The 19664-nt window shown below is 34.6% G+C and overlaps 1 long non-coding RNA gene across 1 annotated transcript in view; it reads left to right on the top strand.

Moving 5' to 3' along the window:
* Positions 1-2072: 2072 nt before the first annotated feature.
* The window catches only part of LOC129231841 (uncharacterized), a 57526-nt gene continuing 39934 nt past the window's right edge, over positions 2073-19664 (top strand). The window contains exon 1 of the long non-coding RNA XR_008581304.1: positions 2073-2478. This is a non-coding gene — a long non-coding RNA (uncharacterized LOC129231841). The remainder of the gene's footprint in view (positions 2479-19664) is intronic.

Below are 19664 nucleotides of genomic sequence, written 5' to 3'. Positions count from 1 at the left end.
AATTCGAGGGACGCTGGGTAGAAAGAACTGTGCGCATGCGCAAGTATCAACGAAGGTCCACCTGTTCTATTGTGTAATAATTACCTTGACGGCGACAGCATGAAATCAATACATCTTGACGGCGTCAATATGTATGCAATGTTGTTATTGTAAGGTAATATCAATATTGATATTTTAAGATGAATGCAATGTTGCATACGTGTTGTTATTGTAATATTGCTTTTTAATCTTTATGCAAGCTTTATGCAGTATGAAACACGTCAATATTGACGCCGTCAGTATAATATCAAGATCTGTCAAGATTGATGCAAGAAATTTTGCTATTAGGGGGGGGGGGGCAGTCGACACCTCCCGATCTCCAAAAGTGACTATCTTGGAATGAAGAAACAATTTAATAGTATCAAAAGAGTGCCTAAATCTTTCTCATGAGCGATGTCCTAACTCCATTTAACCCCTTGATATATCATATTGATCCCGGAAAATGGGAGCCCATATGCAACATTTTGAGAAGAGGGGGACCAGATATTTTCCCCATGGTGTAACAGGATATATTTTCCCCGTGGAAACCGATTTCTGTACAGATTAGAGTTATTAAAATTTGACATTTTTAATAACTTATTCATTAGTAGCTAGAGAAATGTTAATACATTTTTGCGAAGAAAAAATACTAAAATCAAGGAAGTTTTGATTTCCGAGGGTGCCCACCTGGGATGGGGGGGGGGGGTCATGGCGCATACTGCGCCATTAAAATATTTATAGGGAGGGGTATTTTTCTCATTTGGGGGAAGGAGCTCAATATTGAGACGGGTGCGCCCTTGCCCTTAGGATGACGCCTCTGTGATTTCTAAGGGGGAAGGGCTTGAGCCCTCACTTGCCACCCATATGAGCGTCTATGACCGGAGTACTCCCCCCCCATAAAGAGAGTCCCTCTAAAATGAGGATAAACATATCACTTAAAACTACCCCCTTAAAAACCTAATTAAAGCAGCCTGTGCACCATGAACTCTCTCTCTCCGCGTATATTTCTTCGTAATAAATAACGTCAACGGTCCTGTTCAAGCGACGCATCAAATTAAGGACAGTAGTCCCGGAAAAGCTTCATTTGAATGACAGGGGTGCTCATCCCCGATGGGCAAGGGCGCATCTCCTCTCAATATCGCAAAAAACACCCGAGCAAGAGTCCCCCCAATGAAAAAAATACCCCTAAAAGAATCCCCCTAAAAACGCCATGATCCTCCCCCTAGGTGGGTACCCCTGTGAAGGAGGACATTTAATACTCAAGAACTCAAGCTATATTATAAAAAGAAAAACATTCCCCAAAAGTCTCCATTAGAGTATTAAGGCCTTTCCAATACATTCCTCTTAACCATTTCCGCCCTCTAAAAATCTCTGTAGGGACTCGATAATACTAGTTCGAAAACTAATGAGAACTCTAGTACTAGTGCATTCTCCCCCCCCCCCCCCCCCCCCCCCCACCACACACACACACAAAAAAAAAAAGGAAAAAAGCAAATTCAAGGGAAGTCCTCATCGCAATAAGGATCCCTCAAAATTCTCATACACATCAGCATTTCTTAAAGAATAATCAAAAAGGAAACATTTAAATTGCTTTCGCTTACGACAAAGCCTCAAAGCTTTTGTAACATTGATTCTGAGCGTATTTCTCTGCACGCAAGAAAAAAATGGCAACCGACAATATTACTCAACTGTATAATTCGTCATGTAATTTATTTCCTGTAGAATTAGAAGTTTTTCGCCAAAATGAGCGATTATTTTGCCAATAAGTAGTCCCTACTGGAGTAGACTACGTTAGCCAATCATAGCTGCTTATTTTCGAGGAGGAGTAGCAACGTCCTAGTTGAAATGCTGGTAACTTTATTAAGAAAAATGCCAAACTGGCAGCAGTTGTTGAGCACGCGCCATACTTTTGCGAGGCAGGGAAATTAAGTGCCAAAGCACATGGAGTGATGGACACTGCTTTTAAATTTTTGAGGTCTACAAGAAACAATGGAGTCAATGCAAGTGACGTCACGGGTCACGTGATGGACTTGTTTACCTTTAGGATCGTTCGTTTACCAAGTGCAAGAAGGTGATATTCCGTATAGCGAATTCCTTTTTAAATTTTAAAATGGGGAAACATTGTGCTGCTTTTGGATGCAGCAATAACCAATCAAAGCCTGAATGTAAAGGAAAGTCTTTTTTCCGGTTTCCTCTTAAAGATTCCACTCTTTTAAAAGCTTGGGAAAATCAAATCAAGAGGCTTAACTTTGTACCAAATGAAAGTTCCAGATTGTGCATGGACCACTTTGAAACAGATTGTTTTGAGTTTCAACCCTTTACAAATAGGAGGCAATTAAAAAAAGGATCTATTCCGACGATATTCAGCTATGCAATTAAAAAACCTGAACGGAGGCCATTAAAAAGGATTCGTGTGGAACCTGCTGACGATGACCATATTCAAGATCCTGTTACAAATGAGTAAGTGTTTATTCTTTATTACATAAAAATATATGTTTTTTTTTTGTTTGTAAATTTATCTCTGTGGCTCTTTTTTTTGTTTTAAATTATTTTTCAAAAAAAAAAAAAAAAAAAGTGTGACATAAAAATATGGGGCAATGCTATAAACCACACAGCTTTACAGATGTAAACAATAAGTTTTGCAGTTTAAAAAAGCCCTCTTTTCCGCTGCAAACATTAAATTTGTTAGGGAAATTAAATAGTTAAAAATTTTCATCTTACCATCTTAATTCAAAGTTCTTAAATAATTATTACTCAAAGTTAAAAAAAAAAAAAAAAACAAATACTAATCACCCTTGAAAATACTTCTGTTAGTAAAACCATAAAGCCAGCAAAAGTGCGAAATAATTCAGTTTCTTTTATTTGTAAAACATTTATTTGTGTATAACAATATATATATTACATTGTACAAGTGGTGCTTTAATGTTAATTGCAGTTAAAATTGATTCTTTGATATATTCTGAATATTTTTTTTTTCAAAATTTGAAATGATTTATATAACGTCAAGACCTGTATAACGCAAAAGCTCTGGTCCCAGGCATATAATATAATGGATACGACAGAATTTATGAGACGTACATTGTTTTCATTTTTGTTCACCATGGGCACCTATAAAAGGGGGCAGAGGGAGCTTGATCTTCCCTGTAGATATTCGTGCTGTCAATTTTTTCGAATAAAGTTTTAGCATAAACATTTCAAGAACTAACGCACTAGCAGAGCCTAGCCATTAATAAAACTTTCTGAACTAAATTTTTTTTTTAATTTTAATATACATTAGTTTTGTTTTTTGAAGTATTACAAAGTATTTCAGATAAAAATTGCTCATTGCTCTAAAAAAACCTCTACTGTAAAACCCCTCTTGCAGACAATAACAGGACAAAATTTTTGTCTGCAATAGAGGGGTATCCACAGGGCAGGCATGTAATAATTTTATTTGCCTTAGAATCGGGGGGAATTACATATTATCCGCATAGGAGGGGTGTCCTGTCTCTGAAGTCCCATTTGTCGAGGGAACTCTCCAACATCTAAAACAGATAAACCGTCAAATTGGTATGTGCAGAGGACTTCAGGGTTTCATGTCATGTCATAGGGGTGTTTATTAGAAGGAGTTTTACTATATTAGATTTGCTTTAGTGACAATATAAATAATCAACAATTTTTTGAGGTAAACGTTTGGCTAGTGATTGCAATACCGGTATACCAAACATCGGTATTTCGTGCTATTTTGCAATTTGGTAATATTGGTATTAGCTGAGGTAACGGTATTTTCAGTATTAACTGAAAATGATAAAATTGTTTTTAATTTAAAAGTTTCCAATTTAACTCATTTTTTTCCACTATTGATTTTTTATTATGATATTTCTTCATTCATTTTATATTTGTTCACAATACAAAATAAGGAAATGTGGCAATAAAGCAATATGTTTCTAAGCATTAAAAAAAAATTCAAATACCGGTATTAATACCAGTATTCCGGTAACACATTTTAAAAATACCGAATACCAGTATTACATTTTTGGTCCTGTATTGCAATCAGGGTTGGCCGGATTGGACCCAATGGGTTTTTTTGAAAAAACCCATTTAAAAAAACCCATTATTTAGCCCACTTTTGGGTTTTTTAAAATTTTTGTAGAAGTTTTTAAAAAAATTTATTAATTTAAATACTTACACAATTTAAACTTCTTTTTTATTTGTTCTTACCACACACAATGGACATAAAAAATGAATTTTGAACTTTAATAGTATTTCTTAACTCTTAACGGCATTAAAAAAATACTTCAAGATTTTAAATAAATATATTTAACTTTTTTCTTTAACTGGTCAATAAATAACTCAAATTATCTTGACTAAGTCCTGTCACATCTGATTTTCTCAACATTTGTAGATTGTACAGAGGAACAGGGCCGATCCTAGGGTGTCGGCCGCCCGTGTGCAAAGACCTGATGTGCCGCCCTCAAGAGTAATTTGCATATTTTGACTAATCTTTAACGTCTATATAAATCTTTCTTCAAATTTCTGTACTAAGTTCTAATTTAAAAAGAAAGGAAAAAAAACAGAAGAATGATGAACTTATAAAAAGGAAGACAAGTTTTTTAATAAGAAACTCCTTAGGTACAATTTATATCTTCTAAGAAAGTAATAGATACCAAAACTTACTAGTCTTAAAAACGCATTTTACAGTCTGTCTTCGGTGACATCAGAGGAAGGAAGGAGGAGGGGGTAGCGGGGGGGGGGGGGGGGGGGGGGGGGAATTGCTCCGAGAAAATTATAGAAATTGGCGTATGAAAAATAGTTTTAGTTAATCTTTGGTTGTGTTCGGTTGCAAGGACAGAAGAATATATTCAAGGTGAATGGAGAAATTTTCGAAATTGACGTCAAATATCGCAATTTTAGGAACTTTTTCTAGACTTCAGGTGATAGTAATGTTGCAGTTTTCTCCTAAAATTCTTTCAAAATTGAAATCAGTTTGAAGCTATTTTTGTGACCATAGCGTAGGAATTATCGGCGCTCTTCCCAAAAATTTTCCGAAACTGAAGTTTTAAACAAGCAATTTTGGATTACCTTTGTTGACGTTGCTAGAGGGAGGGATATTCAATCGTCCCCCACCGAAAGTTTTCGAAATTGAAGTTCGCAAATTTAGGCTGGCTTTGGTGACAGTATGGGATTTAGCGACTTTCCTCCGGTATTTTCTCGGCACTATTGTTTCAAAAACCCATTTTTGGCTTATATTTGAAAACAATAGGAGAAACTTGAAAGTATTCCGAACCGAAATATTTTTCAGAACTAAAATCCATTATAGGCTATTTTTTAGAAGGAAGGATTTTGTGGCTCCCAGGCGGATGTGTCTAAAAGCGCAATTTTATACTATCTTTGGTGACGTTAACGAAACTGGGAAGCTTCGGCGGATCTTAACGGATGTTTTTCGATATTAATATCAGAAAAACACAACTATAGACCTTTTGTCTACCTTACCTCGATGACTGATGGGTATGCCCTAGCGTGGTAGAAAGTTACATAAGCCAAGCAGTTCTCCTCCGGAATTTTTTAGAAATTGAAGTCCCAAAACCGTATTTTAGGCATTGTTTGATAACGATGGGACTAAGAGCGGGCGGGGCTTCAAGTGTGCCCTCACGAACTGTTTTTTGAAACTGAAGTCAATTTCAGGCTAGTTTAGGCCGGAAGGGTTCTTTGGCTCCACGGAACCGTCTAAAAACGAAGTTTTGTGGTATAGTGATTGCATTGGAGAAAAGGGGAATCCGGGGTCCTTCCTCGAAAGTTCTTGAAACTGGTGTTTGAAAAACTCAACTTTAGTTTGTTTTTCAATAAATTAAGTGAGAGGGGGAGGGATTAGGGGGCCTCTCTAAAGATGCTAATTGGTACTGTCTTTGGTAGTAATCGCAAAAAGTGCATCGCAAAAATTTCGAAAAAAAAATCCGAAAAATGTCATTAAGCAATTTTTGAGGACAGTAGGAAGGGCTTTCCTCTAAAAACACATTTTGAATTTTGGAGCCAACATTTTTAGGCTATGTTTGAATAAGTTAAGGTGGAAGGGGTGAATCAAAGACTTAATAAATAATTTTAATTGTGAATCAGAGACTTAAGATTAGTGGTTCAACCAGCGAAATTTTCCGAAATTTAAGTCCTAGAAACGCAATTTTAAGCCTTCTTTAGTCTCGTTAAGGGGGTCATGACATCCTTTTGGAGCTTCGTTTAAATTTGCTTCCCGGAGCAAGGGCCCTGTCCTCCTACCTGATCTGAAACCGGGCAGTTCATTCGGGATTATAATTAGAAAAAAATTCCGTAAAGGGGGGGGGGGGGAATTACAAAATTTTAGTTCGTCATTCAGATATGTTTGACTCTCAAAGTTGTTGCAATTTTCCACTTTCTTTCCACGCATCCACGATTGTTGAACACAGAATTTGTTGTTTGAAATGCTTGCGAGAGTATCTAATCAGTATAGCTTTTTTTTTTAAATAAATAAAACATGTCTTCATTGTTTAGATCTATAAAAGCTTGGGGGGTAAACATTAGTGGTCGCCCTCGGTGCGTGCTCCTTTTAGAAGACACCCCTTCATGCTTCATGAGGGGGCCATTTCCAAACTCCCCTGTATCCATGCCTGATTACCGGTTCTGTCAAATTTTGCAACCAAATGGAGCATTGTGTGTAAAGAGAAAATATTAATGGATAATGAACCAACACAATGTTCCCAAACATTCTATTTTTCTTAAACTATGCTATATTGTCGGGAAATCGACACTTACTTTGATAATTGAACATTTAAAAGTCAGCATATTTATTCGACTAATTATAAGTTATCTTGTGAGAAATTCTTGAGGAATTTTTCTTGCTTATAAGAACTACATGATGCGGCTTCCGGCCGCCCCTTGCTTTGGCCGCCCTTGTGCAGTGCACACTCTGCACACCTGCTAGGATCGGCCCTGCAGAGGAAAGTACTCTAGCTAAATCTAGAAAGAAAACAGAATAGAATGTACAGTATTTTCATTATCTTACGAAAAAGTTTAATAATTCTTACTCTGTACAAAGAAATAGAAAATTAGGCAGCATAAAATTCAAAGAAATGTGTTGATTAAACTGGAATTCAGTAAAAAGAGATTTAAAATACTTGAGGTTCTACAGTAGTTTTGCATAACAAAATGAAATACAATAAAGTAAAATGCAAAAAAAAAAAAAAATGTTGTAATTAAAAACAAACAAAAGATTTTATCACTCGAGAAGTAACTTTACCTTAACTGTTGGTAATCATGGAAACTAAAAAATCTGAAACTTCACCATTCTTGGGTTTTGTCGTCTTTCATACCTTTCTTAAGAAAACACGGAATTTTCCAGCTTTTTTTTACCTCAAGACAATTTTTGTGCTTTGTTCCTACACTTAGGCTACAATATGCTACAAGTACCCCATATTTTTCCTAAAAAAAGACAAAAAAACCCACATTTCTTTTAAAAAACCCAGCTTTAGTTGGTTTTTTTGAAAAAAAAACCCTGGGTCCAAGGGCTTTTTTAAAAAAAACCCGGGTTTTTGCCAACCCTGATTGCAATCCCTACGTTTGGCCAACTGACTTGGCGGGACTAAATAAGTATACAGATAATTAAGGCTTCAGCTCTTTAATACAACAGTTAAAAATCTCATTACAAAGCTAGTGCGTTAGTTCTTGGAATTCAAAACTGATACATTTGTGAAGTAATATTTTGTAACATGAATATCAGAGTTCAGATAGTCATTTGAGGTAACTTTGATCCATAATTTCTCTCTTTTTAACTGCTTCTCTCATATTTTGATGTTTCACTTTCATAAAAGTGAAAAAAAATTTCTAAAATATTGTACATGTATCCAAAAATATGATATTAGTTGTGAAAAACATTCAAATTAAATTATTGAAATGTCCTGTGGCGTTCTGCCATTAAGGGTAACTTTGAACCATGTAGGAAATGTAATGGAAAACAAAGTAACTCCTTTAAATTACGGTGGTGGCACAAAAATACCCACCAATAGTTATTGTGTGAGTTTAACTTATGATCGATATTACTTCGTCATACAAATTCAGAATCATATTTATTCAGCAGTACACTATACTCTAATCTTTAGTGCTCCTTGTAATTACCACTGCATATGGTTTAAATGGTTAGATCAGTCTCTGATGACTACTCTGGTTTTTGATCCAAACCAAGAGCCAACCAACCTCTGATCCATTACCCCCAGAGACATTTCGATATAAAATTGAAACTTGGACGACTTTGCAATCATGACAAATATAATGTGCACCAGTCACTATTACGAAACACGGAGGCTCTTGGACTAGTTGACATAAAACTCAGAACCCGCACTAATGCAGCATTTAGTTTACTGTTGCACTGGAACTCTATTTTTTAAAAATAGTTTTATTGCCTGGTCAATGTCTATATCTGGTTTATGACACATAAGATGTTTTTTAAAGTTTTTGTGCTGTTAGTTTTTTTTTTGCAAGTCCTAACATTAGGCTTTGTCCTTTCTCTATCCCATATGACATTTTAATTTCTAACTAGTCAGAGTAGACTCCCAACATTTCTAGCATTCCGATCCCAGCGTTGGATTCATTGCCTTTTTTTGCTAGAAAAATCTGCTAGTTTCTTATAGTTGAATAAGATAAGCACTACATGAAACTTAAGCAATATTTTATATTCAGGAGCCATTCCGCTTAAACTTTTTGTTAATGTAGTTTAAAAAACTCAATTGCTTACAATATAAAAGAAAGGTGGTATGGGTACCCTTGCCCGAATATTTTCCGAAATTCAAGCCTTCAAAATGCGATCGTAAGGCCATATTTTGTAATATTAGGCTCTGTAATTTTTGAAATTCAAGCTACAAAAAAGCAATTTTAAGCGATTTTTGATGTTGAGTACTTGGGGGCTTTAAGCTGGAAATATCGCGAAATTAAAGACCTGGAAACGAAATTTCATATGCTCCATAATGCTTTTGGTGTGTGTATGGAGGGTGGCGGGGAGTTCGGAGGAGCAGCATTTGGAATATTTTCTTATTTTTAGACGAAAGTAGGAAACAAGAGAAAAAAGAAAAATAGGACGGGGGTGGGGGAATAGAGTTGGCTGATTAATAAGCTGTAGCTATTGAATAATTTTAATTAGGGCCCCGACAGAATTGGGCCTCGCATTTGCTAAGGTTGGCTTTGTGCAGTCTACCCTGCAGGCACTATTTTGATTACATTTGTGTCTGTTGTATTTAATAAGAGCTTCAATTGAAAACATGGAAATTTCTTAAAACTTCTGAGAATTTTGCGAGGCCCTATCTGTGCGAGGCCGACGCCTAGTGCCACCGCTGCCTTTATATAGGAGGTTAATAAGATCCCATTTGGAGTATGCTGTGCAGTTTTAGTCCCCTTATCTCATGAACCGTTGCTCCGTAACATATCGGTGGGTGCACCAAAATCCTTGGGAGGATGGCAGCTCATGGTCCTTGGTTTTCTGACACACAATTGCTTGAAAAAATTCTTGTGACTCGCATGTTTCATCGTTTGCGACTTATTTAATCCCAAATTCAGAATTTTGGAAGTTTTTTTTGTTATTGCTTGTGTTTCTAACACTTTAAGTACAAATTATTACACTATTTCTGTTCTTTTCCTGCAGTATTTGGTTGAAAAACAAATTGTTACAAGAAATTTCAGCTATATCTTTACACAAAACAATTCTGTAAAACTATACAGCCAAGTTTTAAATAATTTTTAGTAACTGAAAAGTGCAAATGAAGATCCATAAACAATTTGGATTTTCCTTGAGTCCTTGATAAAGTCATTGAAACTCCTTGAAAAGCGAGAGTTTATAGAACCATTAATCATCCGAATAGCCATTCTTGAGTTCATTTTCTAAATCCTGACAGCATTTCTTTAAAAGTACTTTACCATATTTTTTACTATTGATAATTTTATTTTTAATTCAGTGTTGCATTTGTGGGTTGGGAAGAGGATCAAAAACTATATGCCAAAAGATGTGAGCAAGTGATGATACGTTATCTTTTCTTTCCTTGCTCTTTTTATCTGTAGATTAATGTCAACAATTTGTCAAACCACAAGCGATTTTTATTTTAATTTTCAAAAGAATGCATAACTTTTAGAGTTTTTGTTTGCATATTTTTCCCTGATATTTAAGCAGTCCTATTTCCCCTATAAAGCGTCAAAATGTAGAATTTTCTATCCATTTTTGAAAAGTTTCCTGGAGAGGGAAATGGTGTATAAAGAAAACACATGAATTAACTTAATTTTAATAAAAAGAGCTGGTTGTGATAGTCTTTTGGCAGTCATCAATTATATTTCTCTAGTTCTTTATAGAGCATTAATACATCCACCTTCGTGAAAAGGGGGGGGAGGGGCGCGGTACACCTATTGGCTCGAGCCAGAAGGCCGACAGTTAAAATGAATAGTCAAATATCTGTAGGGACGTAGGGGTAAACATTAAGGAGGGGGCCTGTAGAAGTCATTTGTGACTGGTCCAAAAATTTCTGCGGCGTCTGAACACATCTATGATCAGTGATGGATTCCATGATCTGTGTAATGGAGGTAATACAAGTGATCAGACGTAATCTATTTTCACTGACAAATATCAAGCACATTTGCCATTGTCAAGAAATTACTCGATATTTTCGATGTGAAAGTTTTCAGTTATATGTCATTGATGTTGATTTTGTCCTCCTTTGTCATTTCTAAAAGCTCTTCTTCCAGTGAGCTCTGAGTTGTGTGAGTTTAATAACTTGACTTATTGAAAAAAGTTCTGGAACCAATTGGAAAAAATGTCTCCAATTTCCCAGGCCAATGGCGGCTCAAGTCGAATGTAGGTCCTAAGCGATAAAGATTTTGGAGCAAACCTCTCAAATTTAAGTTTGAACTAGAAGTTCAAAGAGCTTATTTCCTCGAAATGTTCAGACTTGAAGTTATAAAAACGCAATTCTATGCCATCTTTGATGAAAGTATGGGGTTCAGAATTCTCCCCCTAAAATTTTTCTATATTGATTTTCCAAAAATGCAATTTTAAACGAATATTGTGATGTTAGGAAGAGGAGAGGTTCTTTGTTTAAAAGACAATCTATCAGTAATTTTCAAAAATGAAATTCCAAAAACGCAGCATTAGACGATCTTTTATGATGTTACAGAGATAAAAATCTTCTGCGGGTCAGCTTTTTGTATTTTTTTCTTTTCCCAGCCGCTGAGCATTTTCAAGTGATCTCGTGATGATTGCATGCATGTGCGTTCTTCCCATCAGGATTATCGCTGACTCAGGTGTTCTTTCTAAGGTAGAAAGAAGAAAAGAACTTCGTTTCATGGGGGGTGGGGGGTTAAGGCTCGAGAATGACGTAGAAAATGTCAGCCCCAGTGGCCGAAAGTTTTGTATCTGTCTGCGACAAGCTTTTAGAACTTCGTAACCTGTCTGCAAAATTTTGAGCGTGGTTTCAATAAAAATAAGTCTTTTTTAAAATAAGGCAGGAGATACCCCATCCCGCCCTCCACCCAGACTGAGACCAAAATCTTTCTCAAATTACTTCTCCCTAAAAGTTTTAAAGGCGCAATCTGATGATCCCCACCCCCTGTCCTTGGTGGCCGCCTGACATTTGCAAACATGCGTTGGCTATTGAACAGGGGTCTGTCCAGGATTTTTCACAGGGTCCAATTTTTTTTTCGTGAAAAATCAATTTTTTTTTGAAAATTCAAATAATTTTGCGTGACGGGGGGGGGGGGGGGGGGTGTAAAACAAAATTTCAAAGTGGGTGTTTTTGTGATATTGGTTCTTTTCTCCGTTAATAATATTAATTTCCGTTCAGAAATTGAAACAAAAAATTAAAATTCAAGCAGTGGTTGAGCAATCTTTGAAACTCTCAAATAAATCTGAAAATTTCGTTTAAAGCTTCTAAATTTCGTGATTTCAATAAAAATAAAAGGAGAATTTACTTGTTTACCTCTTAACAAAGTGTACTAAATATAAAAAAATTAGAAAAATTTAGTTTTCAAAGTGGATGCAAAGAGATCGCAATTCTCAAATTGAAGGCTCCAAAAGTATAAAAACGGATCATAATAGAATTATTTTTTAAAAAATTATTTTAGAATTGCATTTTAAAAGCCTATAATAAACTGATCATTAATATCTATCATTAATATCTATTGACACAGTTGAAGCAGAACTAAAATTAAACCATCTATTCAGCAATTTAGTTTTTGACTCAGAAACGGAATTTCGTTTTAAAATCTTGAAATGATGGTTTTAATAGACTTTTCATTTACTTACCTCCATATAAAGCGAACTTTGGTTGAAAAAAAAAAGAGTAAAAGTTTGATTGTCATATAGGATGCAATCAGATTGCATTTTTCAAAATAAAAGCATTAAAAGTATAAAAACGGTAAATAAAGTTTATTAAAGTAAAATAATTTTAGAATTACCATTTAACAGGTCTGCATGATGAATATTATTAATATCACTGACATATTCGGAGTCGTGACAAAAAAAAAAAAAAGGGATTTGTAAAGGTATCACCAGACACTAAATGGCGATAATTTTAAAGCTGGTAACCCTATTTTTAGTGATCACATTTCAATTCGCTAATACAGTAGAAGACCTTTATAACGCCGACCTGTATAACACAATTCTCTATAAACCGCACTACTTTTCAGAAGTAAACAATAGGTTTTGAAGTTTAAAAAATCCCTCTATTTTGCTTTGCAAAAATAAAAATTGTTAGGCAAATTAAATTTTTAAAGTTTTTCATCTTTCCATCTCATTTCAAAGCTTTTAAATTAAAAATTAGTACTCATAGTAAACATAAAATACCAGATGCTTTAGAAAATGCAGCTGTTATGCAAACCATCAAGCTAGCAGAAGTGCAGGATTTTGATAGTGAAACATATTTATTTGTGAATAACTAATTGTAATATTGGTGCTTTAATACACATTGCAAATAAAACTCATTCTGAAGTGCTAATATATAGATATATTCTGAATATTAGTTTCAAAATTTGTGAAATGATCTATATAACGCAAAAACCTGTATAATTCAAAAGCTCTGGTCCCAAGGTGTGCGTTATAACGGTCTTCTACTGTAAATGCTTTTTTTTAAAGTCATTAGCGGAAAAAAACAAACAAGCAAAATTTTTCACTAGGTTAGTTATTTATCCCTTGCATCACAGAAATATGCTGACTTTTTTTGTACACAGAAATTTTTGATTGTTTTGTTTTGGTTCAAAAGTGCCGCAGGCAGGCCAACAAGAACAATCAAGTACAAATACAAAAGTGACAACCAGCAACAGGCTCTGGGACCAGCTATACTGGTCCTAGTCGATTTACAATCCCCAGTGAAAATCAATGGCCCTCTTAAAACGGTCTACTCCTTTGCTCATTACCACCTCTTCCGGTAAGTTGTTCCAAGGTTCCACTACCTTGCTAAAATAATAATTTTTCCTAATATCCATGTTAGCCTGAGATTTAAATAGCTTAAAACAATGACCCCTTGTCCTGTTTTCAGTGCTAAACTTCAGCCCCGTAACATCTTTCGTTTTAATAAATTTAAACAGCTGAATCATGTCCCCTCGGTCTCTTCTTTGCTCAAGACTACATTTTAAGCCTTCTGACCCTGGAATAATAATCTAAGTGGGAAAGTCCACTTATTAGCCCTGTAGCCCGCCTTTGAACCCTTTCCAATACATGAATGTCTTTTTTAAGATAAGGAGACCAAAACTGAACAGCATACTCCAAATGGGATCTTACCAAACTTCTATATAAAGTCAGAAGAACTTCTTTAGATTTGTTTGAAATAGATCTATTGATAAACCCAAGCATCTTATTGGCTTTGTTGCTAGCAATGTTGCACTGTTGGCTAAACTTTAAATCCTGACTTATTAAGACCTCCAGATCAGTAACTTTGTCTGCCTGACTAATGACTGAACCTTGCAAATAATAACTTGTACACTTATTTCCATGCCCTAAATGTAGCACTTGGCATTTCCCAACATTAACAGCCATACCCCATCTATCAGCCCACTCCGTAATATGATCTAGATCCTCTTGCAGCTGATTTGCTTGTTCTTCATTTTCTATAGTCCCCATAACTTTGACATCATCAGCAAAACAATTCATGTTCCCAGAAATATTTTTGTGAATATCGTTCATAAAGACAATGAACAAAACAGGCCCTAAAACTGATCCTTGAGGAACCCCGCTTAAGACCTCACTCCAATTAGAATAACTTCCCCCTCCTATTCCTATATCAACTAATTTGCTAAGTAGAGCAACATGCGGTACCTTATCGAAAGCTTTTTGAAAATCAATGTAAACAACATCTACAGGCTTCTTATTGTCCAAAGCCATGGTAACTTTGTCATAGAAATGTAATAAATTAGTTGCACAAGATTTTTACCTTTCCTGAAACCGTACTGAAAACTAGTCGATAGATTATTAGTCTCTAGAAAATTTACTATCTTAATTTTCATCAATGTTTCAAAAATTTTGCAAACCACCGAAGTTAGACTCACAGGTCTATAATTTCCCGCACTCCCTTTAGACCCTTTCTTGAAGAGCGGTGTAATGTTAACTAACTTCCAGTCCTCTGGCACTGTCCCCAAATTATAAGAAGCATTGAAAATGTTTGCGATTACATCTGCTAATTCCTCTGCACATTCAACTAAAATTTTTGGATAAATATTATCTGGTCCCGGAGCCATAGTCTCTTTAATTTTTTTCAAATGAAGTAAAACGTCATCCCTGGAAAATACAAAGTCCTCAAGCTGTACTATAGCTTGTATCTTGTTGGTGTCAACTGTTGAACAGGGGGTGCGATTATTCTCTCTCTCCCTGCGTCAGCACATCATGCAAATAAATGTCGGTTGCGGACAGCTTTTTTTTTTTCTCTGCGGACTACCTTTATTTTTTTGCGGACAACTTTTTTTAGCGCGGACAGAGCTGTCCGCGATAGGGTTTCGTTGTCCGTGACATCGTTGCCGTGTTGCGGCGTTTCTGCCACTGGAGCGTCAGCGTTTATGTATTTCAAAATCCAATTGCATCAGTTTCCATAACATTCGCTCATTTTTGTCTACTATGCCATCCTATCACTTAAACCTTTATAACTTTTTGTGGACTATGATTTTCAACCCTTCTTGTATGTATTTAATTTTTTCTGAAGACTTGTATGTTCATTGTTTTGCCACGCCCATTTCACAGCCACATTCTAGCGATCCTTCAAATACCCATCTCCCTTCTGCCCTGGCCTTCCCATCAGGATTCTTGCTGAGGCACACATTCTTTCTTGAGTAGAAAGAAGTAAGGAACTTTTTGCTGTTGGTGAAGAGGGTGAAATAGGAGTGGAGGGGGAAATGCTGGAGAGTAAGGAGCAGACTTCGATAAAATGAAAAGCTTTCTGGGGCGAACACAAATCCTAACTGTTAAATTTTCTGCAAATAACTATTTTGCCTAACTCACCCTTGAATAAAAAATTAAATTTATATTCAAATATGAAAGAGACAAAAAACAAGTGCTTTAAATCATTTATTTATTTTTTTACAATAACATATAGTTTGCTTATTACTTTCTTCTATATCTAATATATAGAAAAAAGTATTAGATTTGTGCAAATTTTTCAAATTTCGAATTTTGACAGATTTGAACGTTTTGAGGTGTGCCGAGTCCATTTCGACGACAATCAAACAGAAGCTTCGTTGAAAATTTTTGTTGTGTTTGAAGTTTGTCCTTTTGTATCCTGTAAATATTTCAATTGTTTTGATAGTTGGAAGTTATTTTGGCCTCTACCACTTTCAGTTAGCTTATTATAGTTCTTATTTAAGAGGTCGCATCAGACAGATTCCCGGTTTTCGAATCCCTATGTTAACCTACGGGGCAGAATGTCTTCTCATTCTTGCGATAGCTCATCGGGAAATTGAGATTTTCAAACTTTTCTTTTTTTGACTTAATCTGTGACGACTATAGAGTGCTTCTATTTTTGCGGTTTTTCATTAAAATAATTCAAAATTTTTTTATACAAACTTGAAGTTGAACTTTGAGAAAAGGTGAATTTTTGACGAACCAGGAGGAGTATTCGGATTTTTAAAAAAATAGAAGCATAGCGTATAATCTCAGCTTTCTAAAGATGTTAAAATATTTTCGATAGCTTTAATAGAACAACAGTAATCAAATAAATGGTGAGCCTATTCCATTTCACAAACTAAAAATTTCCATCCCCCTTTACGAAGGTACGAGATTCGCCTCGACGCAAGTGATTTATGGCCTTTTCGGGGAAACGGTCAGCACCCCACTTGTGGGCGTGTTTCTTCTCCACCTGCTTCTCCACAGATCGACTGTCCTAAAGAGCTGTCTGGAAAGATTTTTTTCCTTCGCTTGAGAATTGCGAGGAAAAAACCTGGCAAAAATGACGCTCTTACATAAATTTAATTTTGCTTATTTTTTAATAAATAATTGCGGGGTTTTTTTTTTTTGTAAAATTATGTATATAAACACAAAATTTAAGCTTTAAAAGTATTTACATCACGATTTAAATGCAGTTGCAAATCTTCGGGGGGGGGGGGGGGGGAGATTGAGAGTTTACGTGCTTCTCTCGAAGGGATAAAATTAATTGAACTCACCCATTAAATAATTTTCAATTAATTTTGTCACAATGTAACTATATATTTTTTTAAATTATTACATTATATAAAAAGGAAAGAATATTTGAATATACCTAGAAGAAAATTACGTGAACTTACCCTTATCACTTTTGTTTGCTTTTCGAGTATTATTGGAATTTAAGGATAGTAAGAAAAAAGATATGTAACTCAATGGTTTTAAACCCAAGGGTTATATATCATCGCGATTTGTCTATTACTTCTTTTTTCATTGAATTAGTAATTAACATTAAAAAAAATACATATATATATGCTTACCTAGAAGAGTTATGGCGGGTTAGAAAGCAAATCATAAGTTTATGATCAGTAGCGGATTTTAGGGGTGCCCCCCCCCCAAAGGAATGAATTAATTTAACTATTTTATTAATTATTTTTAATTGAATTCTTTTTTGCATTTTTTATATAGGTTATTGACACAAAACACACACAGCATATTTCGAATAAAAGCATTCTTGTTTGCTGAAGAAGTAATACTAGAGTCAGAGGTCCAGAGTGGCAGAATACATTTAACTCACTGGTTTCGAATTCTAGGGAATGTTTATCACCATTCATCTACTAATTCTTCTTTTATGGAATCAATAATTAACATTAAAAAAAAAAAAAAATGTGCAGGTTCGCCTAAAAAAGTCATTTTGATCCAGGCAGTTATTTGCCAAATAATAGATTTCATTTTCAGCTCATAAAAAATGCAAAATGATAGAAATCACATGATGGTAGTTTCTTGAAAAAATCATGATTATTAATGGAAACGGCATGTAGAATACAATATGTTATCTCAACTGTGTCATGACTTTAAAAACAATCAGTAACTGCTTTGAAATTCACACAGAAATAGTTTCTGAATTCTTCAATAAAACTTATGTTTTATGAAGTTATGATTTTCTTACTAAAATAATATTTTGTAATTAAAATATAAATTAATTTATAAAACTCAAATGAGAGATGGGTTTATTTAATAACATTTCCCTCAATGTTCCTAATTAAAACCGCTCATTGTATAGCATCTCGGTGATATTAAATTGGGTTTAGTATTTAATTGGCTTGAAACGTTGAAGATGTTTTCCGTCCACATTCAAAATATATTAGTGCATAATATTCCTATATTTAGAAGTAGATTCATTGACCGCAAAACCATTAAAAATAAAGTCATCAAAACTCTGTTGTTAAACATCGAAAAGGCTCGTTGAGGGGATTCAATTTTCGGGTCTCCTCCAAAAGATTTTTCTGTATCCGCCCCTGTTTATGATGGCATCTTTTTCAGTTTATACGAAACAGCATGGTAAATTAGAGTGGTCCAAAATAAGCCTTTTTATTATTTTTTATTTTATTGGTTTTACTCTCCCACAGGCACGTAGCTAGAACTTTGTTAAGGGGGGGGTCCAAGGTTGCACGAACTTCAAAAGAGGAAGCATGCTAAAGCAGAATTAGTAGGTGATAGTTACACAAGATAAGATAAATCCAATTAAAACAGATTATTAAAATATGATAATTATCTAAAATTAATTAAATAATTGAAATTAATAGAGCCATTAGTTAAAATTAGTTAACAAAAATTTTATATTAAGTGGTAAATTATTGAAAGTTTGTAAATTAACATTAAACTGAAAGTTATCAAATACAAAGTTTCCAAATATGGATGAACCTCTGTCCTCCTGAAAATGAGTGATATATTTTCTATTAATAAAAAGGGCACAATAAAAGAAAAACGGAAAACGAAAACTGTTCTAGGAATTACTTGGAAAATGCATGCGATAATTTAATCAAATATTAAAGTTTTGTAATATATTTCAACAAAACACGTACATTTGTACTTATGCCATTTTATTTGAAAACTATAGAAAGTCACCCGTCAAGGTATGACGGGTGTAAATTGCTTCAACTCTTCTACATTTGAACGAAGCAATTCCCTGTTTGGTGATATTTTGATAGTTGAAATTTTAACTCTAACACCAGTCGATTAACCTTAAACTCCAGTAGATAGCTCTCATTGTTTTCGTTTCTTCATTCCTCTGAGATGACACAGTCTTACCAATAAAACTGTTAAGTTACCGGATCGAGTGCAGCCTTGTCACAATAAAGCCGTTCCCTGCATGTTAAACATTACCAAAACATATTGTCAAAATACATATTATGCCGTGGCGCAAATTCATTGTTGAAACACGCGGGTTACTCGATCATCGGCATTATTTATTATGAGGATAAATAAATCTATATCTATGGAGTCGAATGTATAACTATATGCATGTTATATAAGGTAACCCTGTCCGATTTGAACAACATTTCAGGCAAAATCCCACAACTCTCTCAACGAAAATATTAACAAGGTTTCATTTAGAAAGCTTGAATAAGTTTTATTTATTTACATTTATAATATTCTTTTGATAATACGAAATAGAATGATATTTCCAATCTTATCCGTTTTCTAATTATCATTCCTAATCATCAATTAAAAGCTTGAACAAACTATTAACTCTTTGAGGGACGGAGGCTTCCTTTGATGCAACCATTTTATATATATATATATATATATATATATATATATATATATATATATATATATATATATATATATATATATATATTCTTTCTTCAGCCAACTGACACAGTGATTTCAGTTAGCTGAAAAAAAAAGAGAAGCAAGAAATGAATGGGGTTCTCAAGTGAAGTCACTTTTCCTCAAAGGGTGAAAGCTGTTCGAAAAAACTTTAAATATTGGAAAAGGCGTATTGCCGTTTTTTATCATTATTTTTTTTCTTTCTAATGAGGCTGTGTTAGAAGCTTTGACCTTTTGCGAAACAAGTTTGAACCAACGATATGGCATCCAGTCATTCATATGCCACCATTAAGGCGTGGATGTGAATGTCAGAGAAAAATTTGATGCCCAGTTTCCATCACCAGATAGAGACACCTAAACACTTTTCGAAGTGAAACTGCAAAATGAATTTAATTTTGTCAAGAGTATTCACAGTCAAACGACCTAAGGGATATTT

Source organism: Uloborus diversus, chromosome 10 (assembly GCF_026930045.1).
Source record: "Uloborus diversus isolate 005 chromosome 10, Udiv.v.3.1, whole genome shotgun sequence".
Taxonomy (NCBI): domain Eukaryota; kingdom Metazoa; phylum Arthropoda; class Arachnida; order Araneae; family Uloboridae; genus Uloborus; species Uloborus diversus.
Note: the sequence above shows the minus strand (reverse complement) of the source record. Positions and strands in the feature narration are given on the sequence as shown.